The 21264-nt window shown below is 40.8% G+C and overlaps 1 protein-coding gene and 2 pseudogenes across 4 annotated transcripts in view; 2 read left to right on the top strand and 1 right to left on the bottom strand.

The window, feature by feature from the left end:
• Positions 1–21264, top strand: part of CREB5 (cAMP responsive element binding protein 5) — a 775500-nt gene that overhangs the window by 455498 nt on the left and 298738 nt on the right. The gene's annotated exons all lie outside the window — the stretch shown is intronic.
• Positions 15179–15298, bottom strand: LOC134930140 (5S ribosomal RNA; annotated as a pseudogene).
• On the top strand, positions 19207–19326 carry LOC134930139 (5S ribosomal RNA; annotated as a pseudogene).

Here is a 21264-nt window from a genome sequence, read left to right as displayed (position 1 = left end):
GAAGAATTGATTGTATGATGAAAAAAATAGATCTTTTTTTATTGAATAATTGAGTCTGTATCTTAACAGATGGTAAAAAAAAGAGGTTGGGTGTTTAACACAATCAGTATTTCTTTACAAAAACAAGTACAAGCGTTGTACTGCCGGAAAAAAAATAATATAGTCACGGTGGAACCACATTTGAAGCCTCCTGTTTATTATTAAAAACATTTGTTTCCAGTTCTGTGCCATTTTTATGCAGCGAAAATCTGAAAACAATAACTCTTAACTCATTGACATAAACCGGCTGTCAGGTCCGTGTGGGATATAGGCCGGTTAAAAAAATAAAAATACACACAGAAAGGGGAAAAAAGACTTTTATTTGTAAAATTAGGAATTTTAGCCTGTGGAGTTTTTAGGTTTAACAGTAGTAAAGGTAGGTACACTTGCATTATAAACTGTTAGGGGCACAGCATCGCCTCGTTTTTCAGAGTCCCTTAGGACACAATTAAAAATTATAGAATGTGGAAAGCTGTTATTAACATAACTATTGAGCCGAACAGAATTCAACATGTACGTAAAAAAAAAAAAAAAAAATGTACTTGAGGCTTTTTCGGCTAGCAGACAGTGCAGATCCAGCACACCAGTTATAGGTGCTAGATTTTAATAGAAAGATTCGGCAGCTTGTGTTTATTACTGAATGTCTTTGCTTAACATCTGAGCACAGATTTTCGCATGCCACATGAATTAGCTTCTAGTTATTAAGAATTCCTTTCATAGCCATACTATTTGCAGAGTACATAAGGTATTAATGCCATTGTTAGCATGTTGGTTGCTTCAGTGTAGTGAGGATACTAAGACTAAGGGGCCCATTCAGCATCATTAAAATGGGGTTTCCATATGTTTTACTGTATGTAATGGGTCATTCATTATTAGGAGTCCAATAGGGCCGTCTAATATTCTGCAAACTCCAAGAACTGTACGTTTTCAGAGATTATCTGTGAGAACAAACACCATCTGCAGATGGCGCTGGTTCTTGGAACCACGCTCCTGCCTATGGAAAGGAGGTCTGAGGTCGCGAACATGGATCCGAGCACCTCCCTCCGCCACCTCCTCACTGTGTGCATGTGGGAGCTCAGGTCACACATAGGCAAAAAGCCAGCAATGGAGGTTGTAAGTAACGCTGCTACTAAAGTAACAGTGGGGGGGATTCAGACCTGATCGCTGCTGTGCGTTTTCGCACAGCCGGCAATCAGCGATAGACTTCGCATGCATATGCACCGCAATGCGCATGGACGTCGGCAAACAACAGGCCTCGCCGGACAGCGACAGGCTGGTGCGAAAAATGCAATCGCACAGCCATTCACTGATTGACAGGAAGAGGCCGTTTGTGGGTGGTAACTGTCCATTTTCTGAGAGTGTCAGGGAAAACGCAGGCATGTCTAAGCGTTTTTAGGGATGTGACGTCAGCTCCAGCCCCGATCAGCCTGTTCTCATCGCACTGTAGTAGTAAGTGCTGGGCTGCGCACAGACTGCACTCAGTGGAAAAATCATTCAATAGTGAGTAAGGTGCAAACAGATTTGCAGCTGTCCGCTGAGTGAGGGATTTTTTGCAGCTTGGCATACACATGCGATTGCACACGTGCACGGCGAATAAACACTCCTCTTGGGCGGCGAGTATCTAAACGCAGCACAACAATTTTAGCAGCCCAGCGATCAGGTCTGAATCACCCCCAGTGTTACCAATCGCGGGGACAGCTGCTTTTTGGGGCAGCTGTCCCTGCAGAACAGTAATGCTGAATTACATGAGTAATATGTATCCTCTACTGCAACTCCAGTTCAATGATGAATAGGTCTGTTAATATTACAGGTAAATAGGGCTGCCATCAAGGTGGGATGGCTGGGACTTCAGTCCCGGGCTCTGACTGTGAGGGAGCCCAGGCGGCGGCATTGTTGATCGGGACCAGCATTGTGGCACAGCCAGCAGTGGTATTTTGAATATAGCGCTGGCTGCGAACCAATCGGAGCTCGCAGACCAGCAACAAATTAGAAGCTACCATTCGGCAACTCCTGATTGTTGGTCTGCAAATTCCAACTGACTCATGGCCAGCAGCAAATTTGAAATACTGCCAATGGCTGTCCCTTCATGGTTGACTGACGATTGCTGCTGCACCAGCTGGTCCCGATAAGAGATAATCCAATTATCTTTTGAGGCAACAGAAAGTGATTAGATGATATCCACCATTAGACATACTTGCCTACTCTCCCAGAAGTTGCGGGAGACTCGCAAATTTTCTGGATAGTCCCCTGCAACCCTGGAAGGGTGGGCACTCCTCCTGCATCCTGCCCATTTCCTAGGTAAGCGGGCAGGATAGGGAGATAATACAGGGAATCGCTGTCCATATGGATGGAGCAAGGCTAAAATTATGTGAATCACAATCATTTTAACCCTACCCCTTTCACGAAGACCGGCATTTTGCAGCATTTATCGAAACAGGGACTATGCCTAATGATGTGGTACTCTAGCACAGCCCCTCAAAGTCCCCGTGGAAGTCTGGCCCTGCTCCCCTAAGTGTCCGGTTGCTTCTCCTCTCCGGGGCTTCTCCTGGGAAGGAGTATTCTAAAGTAGGCAAGTATGTCATTAGTACAGGGACAGATCAACATTGCTCTACATTTGCAGCAACCATTGAATTCCTGATGACTGTCCTTATGAAATACTGATGATTCATTAAAGAACCTACAGATTTGTCAGTGATGCATGTGAGGCCTGACGAAGTTGCTGTGCATAGCATTATGGGTAGCTACTGATACCAGGCACAGATGTAATGCTGTCCGGCAGCAGGGCTAGTTGTTTCTTTCTATTTCTTGTGGACTATAACTTGGGCAATAATTATTGGACATTTTCTTATTTCTTATTGAGCACGGAGAGTACATATGTTTTATATTTATAGAATGCACATAGCAGTTTCTATGTATTAGTAACAATCATATGTACTATGGTATCACATTGCTCTGAAGGACCCCCAGTCTTCCTTATTACCGGATGCTAATTTGACCTTACCAGTAATGTGGGGCCAGCCAGATGAGCCATGCCAGTGAACAAGATGCTAGCTGCAGCAGCAGAGCTTACATGTAAGCAGTGCTTTGCTGGTATTAGTGATTGCAGCCTCTTCTCTGCAATTGTTCTAATCAATAAGTGCACATTTCATCTCACTGGGGACTCGGGGCATAGATAATATCTCAGTGATGCTTTTGACAAAGGTTCACTAAAGCGCCTTTAAACTTTAATGTACATAAACACAGCCAGAGGGCTCTGGATTGACATTCTGGCACGTTTCCAGTCGGCTCAGACCTAGCTTTATAAATGGCAGCTGGCACAGCAGAAAAAAAATCTGTGGAGTTTTATTAGCTGTAGGTTTAATTTTGAACTCTCCGTCCATTCATGACACTCTGCAGCTCCTAATTTAGATTTCCATAGTACAAAGGCATTTGGTGTACATGGTTTATTGAAAGGATGATTTCATGGTTGTTACAGGGCAAACATTGGGTTTGGATCTGGGTAGCACAGGCCACAATTTCCAGTCTGGGATTTGTACTGTACCACATTATAACCCACTCATTTTTTTTTGTTTGTTCATGTGGTTTATTTGACAGATTCTGCTGTTTTCAATAGCGTCCACCTTTCATTCTAGCGCTGTCTGTGTAAGTAAAGGTTTGAAGAGACAACTTTTTCTTTTCCATTTTTCATTCCCGTTCATTTCAGCTTAGGAAGTAACCAGCAGTTTGCTCTAAATAAAATCAGTGGTTTCCTATTCATGGTTACCCTTAGAGCACAGGGAAGCCCCTTGGGGGGCCCAGGGTTGCTAAGAAGGCATAATCTTGCACCCCAATATTGCATGGCAACACCCCTCCCCTCAGCATGCATACCTTGTTCTGACACCAGACAATGGGGTGTAGCCACAACCTCTCTCCAATACTCTCTCGCCTATATCGGGGCTCCCTAGAGTTCTTGATGGCCCTGGTAGAGCATGGCAGCTTATCAGAGCCTATAATGTTACTGTTTTGGGAATTAAAAGTTTTAGGGGCTAATTAAGAGCATAGAGAAGCTACTTACTGCAAATATATCAGAGATAGTGGCAGTACCTGTGCCACCGGCTGTCCATTAATGCTACTAGCATCTATATATATATATATATATATATATATTAGTGATGTGCACCGGACATTTTTCGGGTTTTGTGTTTTGGTTTTGGATTCGGTTCCGCGGCCGTGTTTTGGATTCGGACGCGTTTTGGCAAAACCTCACCGAACATTTTTTGTCGGATTCGGGTGTGTTTTGGATTCGGGTGTTTTTTTTTTTTTTTAAACTAAAAAAACAGCTTAAATCATAGAATTTGGGGGTCATTTTGATCCCATAGTATTATTAACCTCAATAACCATAATTTCCACTCATTTCCAGTCTATTCTGAACACCTCACACCTCACAATATTATTTTTAGTCATAAAATTTGCACCGGGGTCGCTGGATGGCTAAGCTAAGCGACACAAGTGGACGACACAAACACCTGGCCCATCTAGGAGTGGCACTGCAGTGTCATACAGGATGGCAGATAAAAAAAATAGTCCCCAAACAGCACATGATGCAAAGAAAAAAAGAGGTGCACCAAGGTCGCTGTGTGACTAAGCTAAGCGACCCAAGTGGCCGACACAAACACCTGGCCCATCTAGGAGTGGCACTGCAGTGTCAGAGAGGATGGCACTTCAAAAAAATAGTCCCCAAACAGCACATGATGCAAAGGAAAAAAGAGGCACACCAAGGTCGCTGTGTGACTAAGCTAAGCGACACAAGTGGCCGACACAAACACCTGGCCCATCTAGGAGTGGCACTGCAGTGTCAGGCAGGATGGCACTTCAAAAAAATTGTCCCCAAAGAGCACATGATGCAAAGAAAAAAAGAGGCGCAATGAGGTAGCTGTGTGACTAAGCTAAGCGACCCAAGTGGCCGACACAAACACCTGGCCCATCTAGGAGTGGCACTGCAGTGTCAGGCAGGATGGCACTTCAAAAAAATAGTCCCCAAACAGCACATGATGCAAAGAAAAAAAGAGGCGCAATGAGGTAGCTGTGTGACTAAGCTAAGCGACCCAAGTGGCCGACACAAACACCTGGCCCATCTAGGAGTGGCACTGCAGTGTCAGGCAGGATGGCACTTCAAAAAAATAGTCCCCAAAGAGCACATGATGCAAAGAAAAAAAGAGGCGCAATGAGGTAGCTGTGTGACTAAGCTAAGCGACCCAAGTGGCCGACACAAACACCTGGCCCATCTAGGAGTGGCACTGCAGTGTCAGACAGGATGGCACTTCAAAAAAATTGTCCCCAAACAGCACATGATGCAAAGAAAAAAAGAGGCGCACCAAGGTCGCTGTGTGACTAAGCTAAGCGACACAAGTGGCCGACACAAACACCTGGCCCATCTAGGAGTGGCACTGCAGTGTCAGGCAGGATGGCACTTCAAAAAAATAGTCCCCAAACAGCACATGATGCAAAGAAAAAAAGAGGCGCAATGAGGTAGCTGTGTGACTAAGCTAAGCGACCCAAGTGGCCGACACAAACACCTGGCCCATCTAGGAGTGGCACTGCAGTGTCAGGCAGGATGGCACTTCAAAAAAATAGTCCCCAAACAGCACATGATGCAAAGAAAAAAAAGAGGCGCAATAAGGTAGCTGTGTGACTAAGCTAAGCGACCCAAGTGGCCGACACAAACACCTGGCCCATCTAGGAGTGGCACTGCAGTGTCAGACAGGATGGCACTTCAAAAAAATTGTCCCCAAACAGCACATGATGCAAAGAAAAAAAGAGGCGCACCAAGGTCGCACCACAGGTATAGAATGTAGATGGATAGTATACTTGACGACACAGAGGTAGGTACAGCAGTGGCCTTCCGTACCGTACTGCTATATATACTGGTGGTCACTGTGTCAGCAAACTGCACAACTGAAATGCACCACAGGTATAGAATCTAGATGGATAGTATACTTGACGACACAGAGGTAGGTACAGCAGTGGCCTACTGTACCGTAATGCTGTATATTATATACTGGTGGTTAGCAAACTGTGCAAAACTGAAATGCACCACAGGTATGGATGGATAGTATACTTAACGACACAGAGGTAGGTACAGCAGTGGCCTACTGTACCGTAATGCTATATATTATATACTGGTGGTCAGCAAACTGTGCAAAACTGAAATGCACCACAGGTATGGATGGATAGTATACTTGACGACACAGAGGTAGGTACAGCAGTGGCCTACTGTACCGTAATGCTATATATTATATACTGGTGGTCAGCAAACTGTGCAAAACTTAAATGCACCACAGGTATGGATGGATAGTATACTTGACGACACAGAGGTAGGTACAGCAGTGGCCGTCTGTACCGTACTCCTATATATTATATACTGGTGGTCAGCAAAATTATGCACTGTACTCCTACTATATACTACACAATGCAGCACAGATATGGAGTGTTTTTCAGGCAGACAACGTATACTGGTGGTCACTGGTCAGCAAAACTCTGCACTGTACTCCTCCTATATAATATTATACTGGTGGTCCCCAGTCCCCACAATAAAGCAGTGTGAGCACAGATATATGCAGCACACAGAGCACAGATATGGAGTGTTTTTCAGGCAGACAACGTATACTGGTGGTCACTGTCAGCAAAACTCTGCACTGTACTCCTCCTATATAATACAGCTGCTCCCCAGTCCCCACAATTAAGCAGTGTGAGCACAGATATATGCAGCACACTGAGCACAGATAAGGAGCGTTTTTTTCAGGCAGAGAATGGATAAAACTGGTGGTCACTGATCAGCAAAACTCTGCACTGTACTCCTCCTATATTAATATAAAGCTGCTCCCCAGTCCCCACAATGATATAAGCAAGCACAAATATTTGCATCAACTCAACAATGAATAAACGGAGAGGACGCCAGCCACGTCCTCTCCCTAACATTTTCAATGCACGAGTGAAAATGGCGGCGACGCGTGGCTGCTTATATAGAATCCGAATCTCGCGAGAATCCGACAGCGGGATGATGACGTTCGGGCGCGCTCGGGTTAACCGAGCCATACGGGAGAATCCGAGTATGCCTCGGACCCGTGTAAAATGGGTGAAGTTCGGGGGGGTTCGGTTTCCGAGGAACCGAACCCGCTCATCACTAATATATATATATATATTTATATATATATATATATACATTCCTTGTAGTCCAGCACTCTTCTAAGGGTTTCAGTTTTTCTTGCTGCGGTGCCTTCACAGGGTATAGCCATCCCACACACATGTACAAATATACGGTGGCGCTCAACAGACTTGTTAGTAGTTTCAAGCAGGTCCCTTATTTCCATAAAGGACCTGCTTTAAATTACCATCAATGGTAGATAGATAGATAGATAGATAGATAGATAGATAGATAGATAGATAGATAGAATTAGATAGATAGATAGATAGATAGATAGATAGATAGATAGATAGATAGATAGATAGATAGATAGATAGATAAAGCCGTAAAATATTTTCTATTGCTGTGATGAGCAACTAAGTTCTGTTTAAGACCCCTTAAACAGAACTTGTCACCTTGGATATGATGAATGTGAAAGAATTGTTTTATAAGCTGCATTGAGTTTTCATTCACCTTCATTGTTTCACCCCTGCTGGTTCTGCTGGTTCATTAGCACAGTGCATTACATGGTTCTCTGTCTTTCTCACATGATCGATTGACAAGTGATGTCTGCCCTCACTTCCCACAATTCTCAGGGGGTTTGGACGACTCTGTGGAATTGCAGTTGGTCTCCCACAGCCAATCAGGGCCTACATTATAAAGGCTAAAGTTACACTAATTCGTTCTTAATAACATGAAGGAGAAAGGTGGTAGGAAAAAAAAAACTGATTAACTCCTATATTAACGGCGTGATATGTATTAGTTATCATTGTAAGCATAATTAGTGTATGAAAAAGAGATGTCTTGTACTGTACATCCCTGTTAATTATTACACAACAGCAGTGACATTACTATTACTAAATATTCCATGTCATCGTGTAAAAGGCAAATCTGATAGACTCAATACAGTTCTGAAACAGAGAATGAAATGTTCATATTATGCATAGAAAATGGTAGTTATAACAAGAAAGTCCCTATTCTATCTAATATAGCATAATTATGGAAAAGAGACACCTTGCAAAGCAGATCTACATTTATCAGCATATATCAACTGCAATGTGTACAAAAATCAATATGTAGCCAGCCTTTGGGTACCCGGGGAGATGTGTTCTGGTGCCCTGAAACGTAGATAAGTATGCTGTAGGACTGATTTGCAGACTAAGGGGTACATTTACTAAGCAGTGATAAGAGCGGAGAAGTGAGCCAGTGGAGAAGTTGCCCATGGCAACCAATCAGCACTGAAGTAACATCTATAATTTGCATACTATAAAATGATACAGAGCTGCTGATTGGTTGATGGGGAAATATCTCCACTGGCTCACTTCTCCACTCTTATCACTGCTTAGTAAATGTACCCCTAAGCCCCCAAAACCCGCAAAGCTCCTTTATATGTGCAAGTGCGCTTACTTGTCCGCTCCGTGCATTTTAACTAGCCAGAACCGATTAACCACAGGGCGACAAGGGCGGTCATCCCGGGGCCCCCACACATAGAGGGTCCCCACACACAGCAGTGGCTGCAGCCAATGCAGAGGAGCCGGCCGGCGGCGGGGGGGGAGAAGACCCGTGTCCGGGAAGCCTCGGTGCACTGCTGCTGCAGTGATAACGGCTATGCGGGCTGCTGCTGCTGCTGCTGCCGGGCACAGAACGGGGAGTAGTGGGGATTCTGCGGCAGCCAAACAGGGACTGCACATTTTCTTAATGTGTGTGTATGTATAACACAAAACTCCCTCTCTGCGCTAATTAAACTCAGAGTACTTGGGTAGGGATCTTTTTCAATAATTTGAACCGGCTGTCTTATTCCACTAGGTCCCCAAACAATAGATATACAGCAATAGTGAAATTGGCGCCTTGGGGCTGTTATAACACCCCTAATTATACAATAGAGTGACACAATGTCCAAATATAATCTTATTTAAAAAAGCAATCAGTAGGTTCCAATATACAGTACAAATTTATTAAAATGTATAAAAAAAATCTGAAACTGTAATGGTATAAATGTTCGTAAAACGTTTCATCCACCACTAACATCCAGTGGTGGTCCACATAAGAGCAAGTGTACAGATATTTCTTTCACAAACTCCTTCTAAGATGGTAGACTGGAGGTCACATCACAACAAGACTGATAACACAACGCATTTCATCTCTCACAGAGACTTCATCCGGGGTATATCTCATTTGAGTAGTTAACATTAAAAAATCAGTAGATACGATTGCTCTGGGACACTTATATCGGTTAAAAAATTAATCACCCAATATGAACTCATAGCCGAAAATGCCTGGCCAGTCATGGAAGATAAGCGTGTGATATTTATGGAATCAGAATCGACAGATGATTCCTATAATTTCCAACCTGATCAATTTAAAAAACCGGCATGTGATACTCAGGGGGTCAGATTCAATAGATGAACTTTATGGTATTGTACCACAAATATCCTGTGCTGTGTGTCCTAGTATCACAAGTCTTGATTCATTTTTAACCAATGTAAGTATCCCAGAGCAATCGTATCTACTGATTGCTACTCCACGGGTGACTATGCAGTCCCACATACAAAGCAATTCCCCTCTAGGCGGCACTCACGGCTCCAAAGAACTAAAGACAGGACACTGTGTGATTAAGTTGACGTTTCAATGTTTAGAGTCGAACATATTCATCAGATGAAAATGTTTGACTCCAAACATTGAAACGTCAACTTAATCAGACAGTGTCCTGTCTTTTATTTTTTGGAGCCGTGAGTGCTTTAAATATATATATATATATATATATATATATAGTAACTGATGGGGCCCCACAGGGTTGTTGTCCAGGGGCCCCCACAGACCTTAATCTGGCCCTGTAAATAGCACATATCTACTTTGAAGTTTTTGACCCACAAATTGTTTAGTTTCTGTGTAAACAAGAAGCATTTTCAGAAATGTACTGTAGGTCCTGTATTTGTGCTGCACTTGTACATTTTATGGTTCGTAGTTACTGAAACTGGTGCTGATTACAGTGCTATGGGGGTAATTCCAAGTTGATCGCAGCAGGTTTTTTGTTAGCAATTGGGCAAAACCATGTGCACTGCAGGGGAGGCAGATATAACATGTGCAGAGAGAGTTAGATTTGGGTGGGGTGTGTTCAATCTGCAATCTAATTTGCAGTGTAAAAATAAAGCAGCCAGTATTTACCCTGCACAGAAATAAAATAACCCACCCAAATCTAACTCTCTCTGCACATGTTATATCTGCCTCCCCTGCAGTGCACATGGTTTTGCCCAATTGCTATCAAAAATCCTGCTGCGATCAACTTGGAATTACCCCCTATGTTTTGTGCATTTTTGTTACTGTTAAGAAATTGAAACTGTGAGTACTTAATTGTGTTATGAATGTGGTGAGTGCCTATATAGCTTCTCTTCAGTGCAATATTAGCAGAGCTACCCTTTCGCCTCAGGTACAGTATCTTACCGCCTGCTGGCATAGTTTGCTAGCAGGCAGTTAGCTGGAAGAGGCATAAAATTCCCCCGATTTTAAGTCTTCATATTCATTTTGTTTAAACACATTTAATATTAAGCTTTATACTGATTTTCCCACGGTCAACTTGTTTGGTGTTAAATAGGTAACTGTGGGGTATGTTAAACTGTCAAGTGCTAAAACTCACGTGCCCCCATAGGATATAGTAAAAATGAAATCTGATTCTTGTAGCCTACAAAATTACAAGTGAAAATGCTATTATATTTCCACTGGTCAACCGCGAACACTTTATAAGGAGGTGAGATGGAGTCATTTCATGTAGACGAATGTAGTCTGTTTAGTGTTAGGTCAAAGGCTACTAATTAAATTAAGTCTATTTTTTTTTTTTTTTTTTTGCTGCTTGTAGTATTCCAGCTAGCTCAGCTCTGATATAAGGACATCTCTCATTCATTTCAGAAAATAATGTTTTATGCAGCAGAGGTCTTATGTCTGAATCCAACACGTGACAAACTAAGGTATTCAGGCAATAAAGGAAATGTACTGTAAGAAATGTTTTATAATTTTACTTACATCCCATATAAACGGCCAAATATACTATAACATCTTCATGTAAAGCGGCAATTTATATTTTCAGGATGTAGCATGCTGTTGGTGCCGTATTGTGATTTACTACATCCCATCCACTGAATTCTTTTTATTTTGGTATCCAGTTAGGGACAGCATGGTAAAAAAACAAAAAAACAAAACATTATTTACCTGCAGCATTTGTCCATTGGTTCTGAAGGACGTGAGTTTTAGCACTTGACAGTTTAACATACCCCACAGCATTTGTCCACTGGTTCTGAAGGACTGTACATACGAAGGAGCAAAATAAAGATTTTTTTTTTTTACCTGAACAAAGATTCTGTATTTGCAGTCAGAAGTGTTTTAAAAGCTGAGTCGGCCCATATGCAGACCCCCTACTCCCTGCCATGCAGCCGGTGGCCCCCAGAAACAGACGATCAGAGGAGCCCTGGCAAAATGGCTGCGCAAAGTATGATGAAGTCAAGTGATGTCTGCATTAAATTACACCCTCTAGACATCATGTCATACACAATGAATACAAAAATAAAACAAAAAAAAATAATGTTTTCCTATAAATATTTTTTAAGTAGCATACTGATAGTTGTCCAAACCCTCAGACCTATAAGTTTGCAACATGATCAGTGCACACTGTCTTGGTCAGGGACATATTAAGAGAGGCGGGGGCCCGCATGTAATCCCATCTTGGCCCTCTTCTCTCTCTCTTTTGGCTCACAGTGCAGTCTTTCTAGTTACGGCACTAGTAAACTCTATCCCTGTGCTAGAATTTACTGCGTGGTGGCCATTTTCCAGACAAATTTTCCTAATGCGTGTGCACAGGACTCCAGGGAAATGGCAGCAGCACCATTTTCCCGGTAACTTTGCAGGGCTACTGGAGAGGACACCGGACTCCGGAGAGGTGAGTACTGAGAAATGGATGTAGCGTGTCTAGTGTGGGCCCCCCTGGATCCGTGGGGGCCCGCGTGCTCCACACACACTGCACCCGTTATAGATACGCCACTGGTCTTGTCCTTTAAGGCTATATAATGAGGACTGGAAATAACAGTAACATACTGTATAAATGGCTGACAAATGGTAATGTTTTCGGATAGTGGCATCTGATAGGACAGATCTCTGGGTTGTCTAATTAAATGCTGCTTCAGCAGAATAAATTACGTTGCATTTTAACACAAGCTCTAAAATAGACACAACAGCGACCAAAATGTTACAGTTGAGTAAAATATTAATGTCTCTAGCTTAGGTTGATGATTTATATGAAGCCCCTCTTGCATCTCTTATTAGACCACATTTTGGATAAATAAAGCTATTGCATCAGAGCCATTTCAGACACCTGATGCATTTTTTTATTGCGTTGCCGAAAAAACATATTCCAAAAGTTCCATTGGTTTAATAATTTTCAGCTGAATTAGAGATTTACATCTATTTCATTTTTTACACATATTTGCTTGTATAAATATTTATTCCTTAAATCACATAGGCAGCGGAAAAAGTAATTATTTTACCTAGAAAAATATTGGTAGCGTTCTTCAGGCTGCTGGAAGGTTTCTACGGATTGCTTTGGTCATCCTGCACAGACATAAATATTTTCTGAACAGCGTGACATTTGCTGAGATTATATTTATTCAGATGTTGAGCCAAATTAGGTGAAACTCATGTATCAGAAACCCACAAATGTCACTAATATCCATATTTTTTTTCCTCCTTCCATTAACGTGGGACACTGACCTTAATTTAAATTACCATAGTAGTATTAAGACCTTGCCAAATGCAATAGATTCTGCAAAGAGACCAGCTTCTGATAATATGATCACAGGTAAGTGGAGCTTCCATCCTCTAAAAGGTCGAGCTCTTTCTGATATCCAATGAAGCATTGCAGCTCTTAGATCATGTGACATGAAGCCATGAGACTAAATTGTATATATTCACATTATCAATTTCTGCTCTTGTGCAGTATGATGCTGCATATTTTAAAGTTCTACCCGTTCTTCGCACGGGAGTTTCTGATTTTCACGGTTGTAAATATAAATGAGTGTTAAAAGTTTGGTAAATCTATAGAGCTGTAAATTTGAGATGTCTTAATGTAAGTAAATATTAATCCACGGTTCTTGGCGTTACCCGAGGAGCATTCGTAGCAGATACGGTAAAAGGTGACAAGACCATTTTTGTAGTTTATTAAATTCTACACACTGGAGGTGCAATCCAAATTTTGATCCTATAGGCCGTTTGGGGCGTTATCCTATCAAGCCACGAATCGGTAATGACGTCTTTATGTCAACCCCCTTTTCATACACTTAGGGGAGGTTTATTAAAATTCTAATTACTCAGTTTTCCTATATCCCACTTGAAGACTACCTATGTTAAATGTCAGCTTCCTAACATATCGGGAAGTAAAAGAATTAGTGATCAGTCAGTCAGTCCGTCAGTCAGCGAGGGCTTTTGCATATATATATATATATATATGTAAAAGGGGGGGATAAGGGTTTCAGCGACCAACAGTGTCTAGTACAATAAGATATAAATATGAGGAGACTTAGTGGATACGTGAAAAATAGTAGAACATTTATTTATACAATATATAAAAAAAAAATAATGATAATAATTTGTATCAAGGTGGGTTTAAAAGCCGGGAATCTAATACAAATATAAAAAGTAAAATAAAAGGACAGCTAAAAAACGACATAAATTGCATGTAATAAAAGACAATAAATAATTAATTAAATATCGGATAAAAGAGTGCTGCTTATCTTTTAAGTGGAGAGTCAATTGAGGTACACCCAACGCGTTTCGTCACTCAGACTTCATCAAGGGGTATGGGACCACTGAACAGACACTCCTATTTATAGCACATGTAATTAGAAATGGATGATTGTGACATCACTTCCTGTGGGGAACTAATAATACTGTGCGGTGTAAGTTTTTTAACATTAGCATAAGCCTTTGATAGAGAGCAGAGTAATAACCTCAGTGCACTAAACGGATTGAAAAAACGAGCTGTAGAATATAAGTTATAGTTAAAGAAAGTCCGGGGACGGGTCCGACGTCACTTCCGCCCCACTTCCTTTAGCCGAATCTTCTTATTGCGCATGCGCGATTGTGCCACGCTTCCGGTCAGCGGATCCGTGTGTTGATGCTTTAGTCGTCGCGTCACTTCCTGTCTCGGGTGTTACTGACGTCTGTGGCTTGTATAGGCGGCGGTGGGTTGTCAATCATCGTAGCGGCCATTTTATAGAAGTCTTTAGGTATCTATGACAGATTGCAGTGCTGAGTTCCATTATATCTCGTCCGAGATTTTCGTCTGGATAAAGTATGGGTTGAGGCAGACTGTCAGTCATTGCGGCGGCCATCTTTTTGGAGTCTTTGGTATCAGGACATATGATAGTGCTGAGTTCAATTGCGGAAACAGCTCACACATATAAAAATAAAGAAATGCATATATTAGTGTCTCTTTGATTAAAATTTAATACTTGTTTACTTCTGGGAGAACTGGTAATAATCTATACGGAATTTGTTACAAAAACGGGGTATTTCTATCTATATAATGATATGGATATATTCCTGGAAATAATCCATACAATAATATTTTTATCTCATATTATGGCTTATATCAGGATAAGTTGGACCCATTTTGGTATCCAACCTTAGAGCATGGAGAGTAAGAATGATTATTTAAAAGGAGGTGATGGTGAATAAAGATGTACATTTTAAGGAAAAATATGAATTAAAAATTATGAGTGCTTATTTATTAAATTATGTGGGATAGTATAAATAAGGGATAGCCAGTGAAGTCATAGTAGTGATGATCAGTCATATATAAGTTATTAGTGATTAAGTATAGAGAAAGTGTATCCCTGTATGACTGATACTCGGAAAAATGATAGATCCCAGTGCTGTGGTGATTTATGCACATATACATGTGGTATTATTATTAAGAGCCTGACAAGGCTCATTCTCTTACAGTACCCAATCTTCGCAAGTGGTTACCCACTTGGTACTGGTTGGGCCCAACACTGCTTAGCTTCCAAGATCGGGCGGGATTGGGCGTGATGCCAGTGCGGTATGACTGTACCATATAATAAAATTAGTCAGGCACATACTATTAAAGGTTTTTATTAGGATAATACATATATTATATACAGAGTTTTATATATAGTGATATTTACATAGAGAAGTGAATTGTGCTTGGAAAAAGAAGTAGCTTATCTGTGATCGGAGGATTTTAGAAGGGAGTGCTTCTCTCATAGAAATGGGGCGATCTCATATCCCTCGTTGAAGCCCATGGGGTGTGTAGTTTTCAGATGGAATATCCAGAACATCTCTCTTTGGGAGAGCTTCTTAGCCAAATCTCCACCTCTCTCGCCACTGGTCACGTGTTCGATGGCTTTAAAGGTCATCTCTTCTGGATTGGAATTGTGTTTCAATTTGAAGTGTCTGTACAGCAGATGGGTCTCTACTTTATTTTTGATACTCCGTACATGTTCTTGTATCCTAATTTTCAAGGTTCTTTTTGTTTTACCCACATATTTCTTGTGGCATGTGCATTCTAGTAAGTAGATTACTGATGTGATATTGCAGTTCATGAATTCTTTAATTTTAAATTCTTGAGTGCTGTCCGTATTGCAGAAAGTTTTTCTATTAGGATTGAGGAATTTGCAGATGTTGCAGTGTCCACATTTATAGGATCCAATGCATTTAGGGAGAGAGTTAGGGTTTCCCTCTAGTGGGATTTCTCGTAACATGCTAGGTGCGAGGATGTCTTTCAAGTTGCGTGATTTCCGGAAGACAAGTTCTGGTTGGGGTGGAAGAAGGTTTTTTAAGATGGGGTCCATTAAGAGTATGTCCCAGTGATTTCTTAATGAAGTCCTGATAGTCTGTTCGTGACAACTGTAGGTGGTTATGAAGGATAGCGACTCTTTCTTTGCCGTGTTGTCCTTGTATGTCAACAAATTCTCTCTATCCAAGTTTCTCGTCTTCATGACTGCTTCATCTAGTATGGCTTTCGGATAAAGTTTCTCCTCAAATCTTTTTCTGTATGTTCCAAGTTGTTCCTCACAGTCATCTCTTTTGTGGCAGTTCCTCTTTATTCTATGAAATTGTGAGTAGGGAATATTATTCTTCCATTTTTTAGAGTGATTACTCTTGTAGTGAAGGTAACTGTTCCTGTCAACATCTTTTATGAAGTTTTTTGTGGACACTATCTCCTCCTCTCCAGTTAAAATCAGGTCCAGGAATTCGATGGCTTCTTTGTTTAAATTGTAGGTAAATGATAAGTTAAAATCATTGATTTGTAGAAGTTTAAAAAAGTCCATAAATGATTCTGCGCTCCCATCCCATATGATCAAGATATCGTCAATATATCTTTTGTACATGACGATATATTCCTTAAAGTGCTGTGTGGTGTATATATGCTTCTCCTCCCATTGTCCCATAAATAAGTTTGCAAAACTGGGGGCAAAAATGGTCCCCATTGCGGTGCCACACCGTTGCAAATAAAATTTGTCTAAAAACGTAAAATAATTCCGGCTTAAAATGAATTTCATTAAATCACAAATAAAATTCTTATGGGGTTCAGTGAGGGAGTTGTCTTTATCCAACTATTCCCTGCTTGCCTCAATTCCCTTTGTGTGCTCAATACAGGTGTATAAAGATTGTACATCAATGGTTATCCATACGTATGACTCTTTCCATTTCACTTTCTTGATTTCATTCAGGACCATGGTGGTGTCTTTGAGATACGATGGTAATTTCTTGACATATGGGTTCAGAAACACATCCACATACTTAGAGAGATTAGATGTAAGGGAGTCTATCCCAGCGACGATTGGTCTCCCTGGTGGGTTGGACAGGCTCTTGTGGATTTTGGGCAGAAAATAAAATATGGGGGTTGTGGGGTTGGATTGCATTAAAAACGAGAATTCGTCCTTAGTGATGACCTCATTTCTCAGTCCTTGTAGGAGTAGGGACCTTAGTTCATCTATATATAGATCTTTTGGATCATCTGACAGCACAGTGTAGGAGTCGGAATCCCCTAGGAGTCTCTCTGCTTCTTGTATATAGTTGTCCCTGTTCATAATTACCAACCCCCCCCTTTATCAGCTGGTTTTAAAACAATATCAGTATTCTTCTGTAATTTGCGCAATGCTTCTACTTCTCTGTTATGTAAATTCTTATTGGTTACCGGTGGTGGTTCCGTTTCACACAGGTCCTTCTTCACTAGGTCGTAAAAGACACTGATATTACTCCCCTTGGATTCTACTGGATAATATTTGCTTTGTTGTTTGAGTCCTGATTTAGAGTTTGCTTCGTAGTTTGAGATGACAGCATTTTCTTTTTTCATGAAATGTCTCTTAAGGGTTAGTTTCCGCACGAATTTATTAAGGTCGATGAAAGTTTCAAATTTATTTAATCCTTCAGAGGGTGCGAAGGAAAGTCCTTTACTCAGGAGTGATTGTTCTGGTTTGGTGAGGGTATAGGTTGACAGGTTAAAGATACCGTTGTCCCCTGTATTAGAAATCATAGGTTTCTTTTCTTGAATTCCTTTCCTCCTACCGCCCCGTTTTCCTCTACTTCTGCAAAACGCCTTTTTAGTGGGGAGGCATGTCTGACGTCCTCCTGTATTGTGCTCTTGGGATGTTCTTTTGGTCGTGTCCCTCGGCCTGCGGATAAAAAATCCTGATCACTATTGGATTTAAGTCGGTTTAGGGCATTGAATCTGTTATATGTCCTTATATGTGGTGTTTTTGGTGATTCCGTTCTCCATGTAGGTTTTGTTCTTTGCGGTATCGTCTTCCACTGATACCTTTGATCTGTTTTTTGAGGTTTATCATATGTTTTGAATCTGCTCCAGTTCTTGGTGTTCCCCTGTTCGTAGTCCCTTTTATCTCTAAGAAATTTCTTCTCTTTCCCTCTTATGACTTCTTCTTCGATGTGATCCAGCTTTTTATTCAGAACATTCTCATTGACCCGGTAGTCTTCTTTGCCTTTATGAGGTTCCAATTCAGCTTCTTTATCCTTAATGTCCTTTTCCAGTGTCAACGCACTTTTTCTCCTTTCGTTTATAATTAATTTCATTAAGTTCATAGAGCATGTATGTAAAATGGAATCCCATTTTTCAATGAATTCAGGGTCTGTATTACCGAGAGTGGGCTGTTTCAAAATTCTTAAACCTCTCGGTATTCTATTTACTTCAATATAGTGCTCAAGTCCTTTTATGTCCCACCAATTCTTTATTTCTTTAGCCATCAATCGTTCCATTCCCCAAAACAGGTCGTCTAGATCGCCTGATGTGGGTGTGGTGTTTTTCTCAGTCTCTTCGTTAAATATCTTTTGGCACCAATCGTTACGTTTATTGGTGCGTTCATTTAGTCTGAACATTCTATAAATCTATACACAGACACCAGGCTGCCTTACAAATTGTATCAAGTAAAATTGGGTAGTGGGAGTATGGCGCCACAGGTGTGTAAAGAATTCATGAACTGCAATATCACATCAGTAATCTACTTACTAGAATGCACATGCCACAAGAAATATGTGGGTAAAACAAAAAGAACCTTGAAAATTAGGATACAAGAACATGTACGGAGTATCAAAAATAAAGTAGAGACCCATCTGCTGTACAGACACTTCAAATTGAAACACAATTCCAATCCAGAAGAGATGACCTTTAAAGCCATCGAACACGTGACCAGTGGCGAGAGAGGTGGAGATTTGGCTAAGAAGCTCTCCCAAAGAGAGATGTTCTGCATATTCCATCTGAAAACTACACACCCCATGGGCTTCAACGAGGGATATGAGATCGCCCCATTTCTATGAGAGAAGCACTCCCTTCTAAAATCCTCCGATCACAGATAAGCTACTTCTTTTTCCAAGCACAATTCACTTCTCTATGTAAATATAACTATATATAAAACTCTGTATATAATATATGTATTATCCTAATAAAAACCTTTAATAGTATGTGCCTGACTAATTTTATTATATGGTACAGTCATACCGCACTGGCATCACGCCCAATCCCGCCCGATCTTGGAAGCTAAGCAGTGTTGGGCCCAACCAGTACCAAGTGGGTAACCACTTGCGAAGATTGGGTACTGTAAGAGAATGAGCCTTGTCAGGCTCTTAATAATAATACCACATGTATATGTGCATAAATCACCACAGCACTGGGATCTATCATTTTTCCGAGTATCAGTCATACAGGGATACACTTTCTCTATACTTAATCACTAATAACTTATATATGACTGATCATCACTACTATGACTTCACTGGCTATCCCTTATTTATACTATCCCACATAATTTAATAAATAAGCACTCATAATTTTTAATTCATATTTTTCCTTAAAATGTACATCTTTATTCACCATCACCTCCTTTTAAATAATCATTCTTACTCTCCATGCTCTAAGGTTGGATACCAAAATGGGTCCAACTTATCCTGATATAAGCCATAATATGAGATAAAAATATTATTGTATGGATTATTTCCAGGAATATATCCATATCATTATATAGATAGAAATACCCCGTTTTTGTAACAAATTCCGTATAGATTATTACCAGTTCTCCCAGAAGTAAACAAGTATTAAATTTTAATCAAAGAGACACTAATATATGCATTTCTTTATTTTTATATGTGTGAGCTGTTTCCGCAATTGAACTCAGCACTATCATATGTCCTGATACCAAAGACTCCAAAAAGATGGCCGCCGCAATGACTGACAGTCTGCCTCAACCCATACTTTATCCAGACGAAAATCTCGGACGAGATATAATGGAACTCAGCACTGCAATCTGTCATAGATACCTAAAGACTTCTATAAAATGGCCGCTACGATGATTGACAACCCACCGCCGCCTATACAAGCCACAGACGTCAGTAACACCCGAGACAGGAAGTGACGCGACGACTAAAGCATCAACACACGGATCCGCTGACCGGAAGCGTGGCGCAATCGCGCATGCGCAATAAGAAGATTCGGCTAAAGGAAGTGGGGCGGAAGTGACGTCGGACCCGTCCCCGGACTTTCTTTAACTATAACTTATATTCTACAGCTCGTTTTTTCAATCCGTTTAGTGCACTGAGGTTATTACTCTGCTCTCTATCAAAGGCTTATGCTAATGTTAAAAAACTTACACCGCACAGTATTATTAGTTCCCCACAGGAAGTGATGTCACAATCATCCATTTCTAATTACATGTGCTATAAATAGGAGTGTCTGTTCAGTGGTCCCATACCCCTTGATGAAGTCTGAGTGACGAAACGCGTTGGGTGTACCTCAATTGACTCTCCACTTAAAAGATAAGTAGCACTCTTTTATCCGATATTTAATTAATTATTTATTGTCTTTTATTACATGCAATTTATGTAGTTTTTTAGCTGTCCTTTTATTTTACTTTTTATATTTGTATTAGATTCCCGGCTTTTAAACCCACCTTGATACAAATTATTATCATTATTTTTTTTTTATATATTGTATAAATAAATGTTCTACTATTTTTCACGTATCCACTAAGTCTCCTCATATTTATATCTTATTGTACTAGACACTGTTGGTCGCTGAAACCCTTATCCCCCCCTTTTACATTTCCTAACTGAGGCAGTTTATCCCTGCCTAATATTTAAGGGTTAGCTGACACCTTGTATTACTTAAGGAGTGTCTAAATTTGTTGCATTTGCATCATCTTTATTTTGTTCTACTACTCACACACCTGTGGCGCCATACTCCCACTACCCAATTTTACTTGATACAATTTGTAAGGCAGCCTGGTGTCTGTGTATAGATTTATAGAATGTTCAGACTAAATGAACGCACCAATAAACGTAACGATTGGTGCCAAAAGATATTTAACGAAGAGACTGAGAAAAACACCACACCCCCATCAGGCGATCTAGACGACCTGTTTTGGGGAATGGAACGATTGATGGCTAAAGAAATAAAGAATTGGTGGGACATAAAAGGACTTGAGCACTATATTGAAGTAAATAGAATACCGAGAGGTTTAAGAATTTTGAAACAGCCCACTCTCGGTAAT

This window comes from Pseudophryne corroboree, chromosome 5, assembly GCF_028390025.1.
Source record: "Pseudophryne corroboree isolate aPseCor3 chromosome 5, aPseCor3.hap2, whole genome shotgun sequence".
Lineage (NCBI taxonomy): Eukaryota > Metazoa > Chordata > Amphibia > Anura > Myobatrachidae > Pseudophryne > Pseudophryne corroboree.
This window is presented reverse-complemented; position numbering and strand designations above follow the sequence as displayed.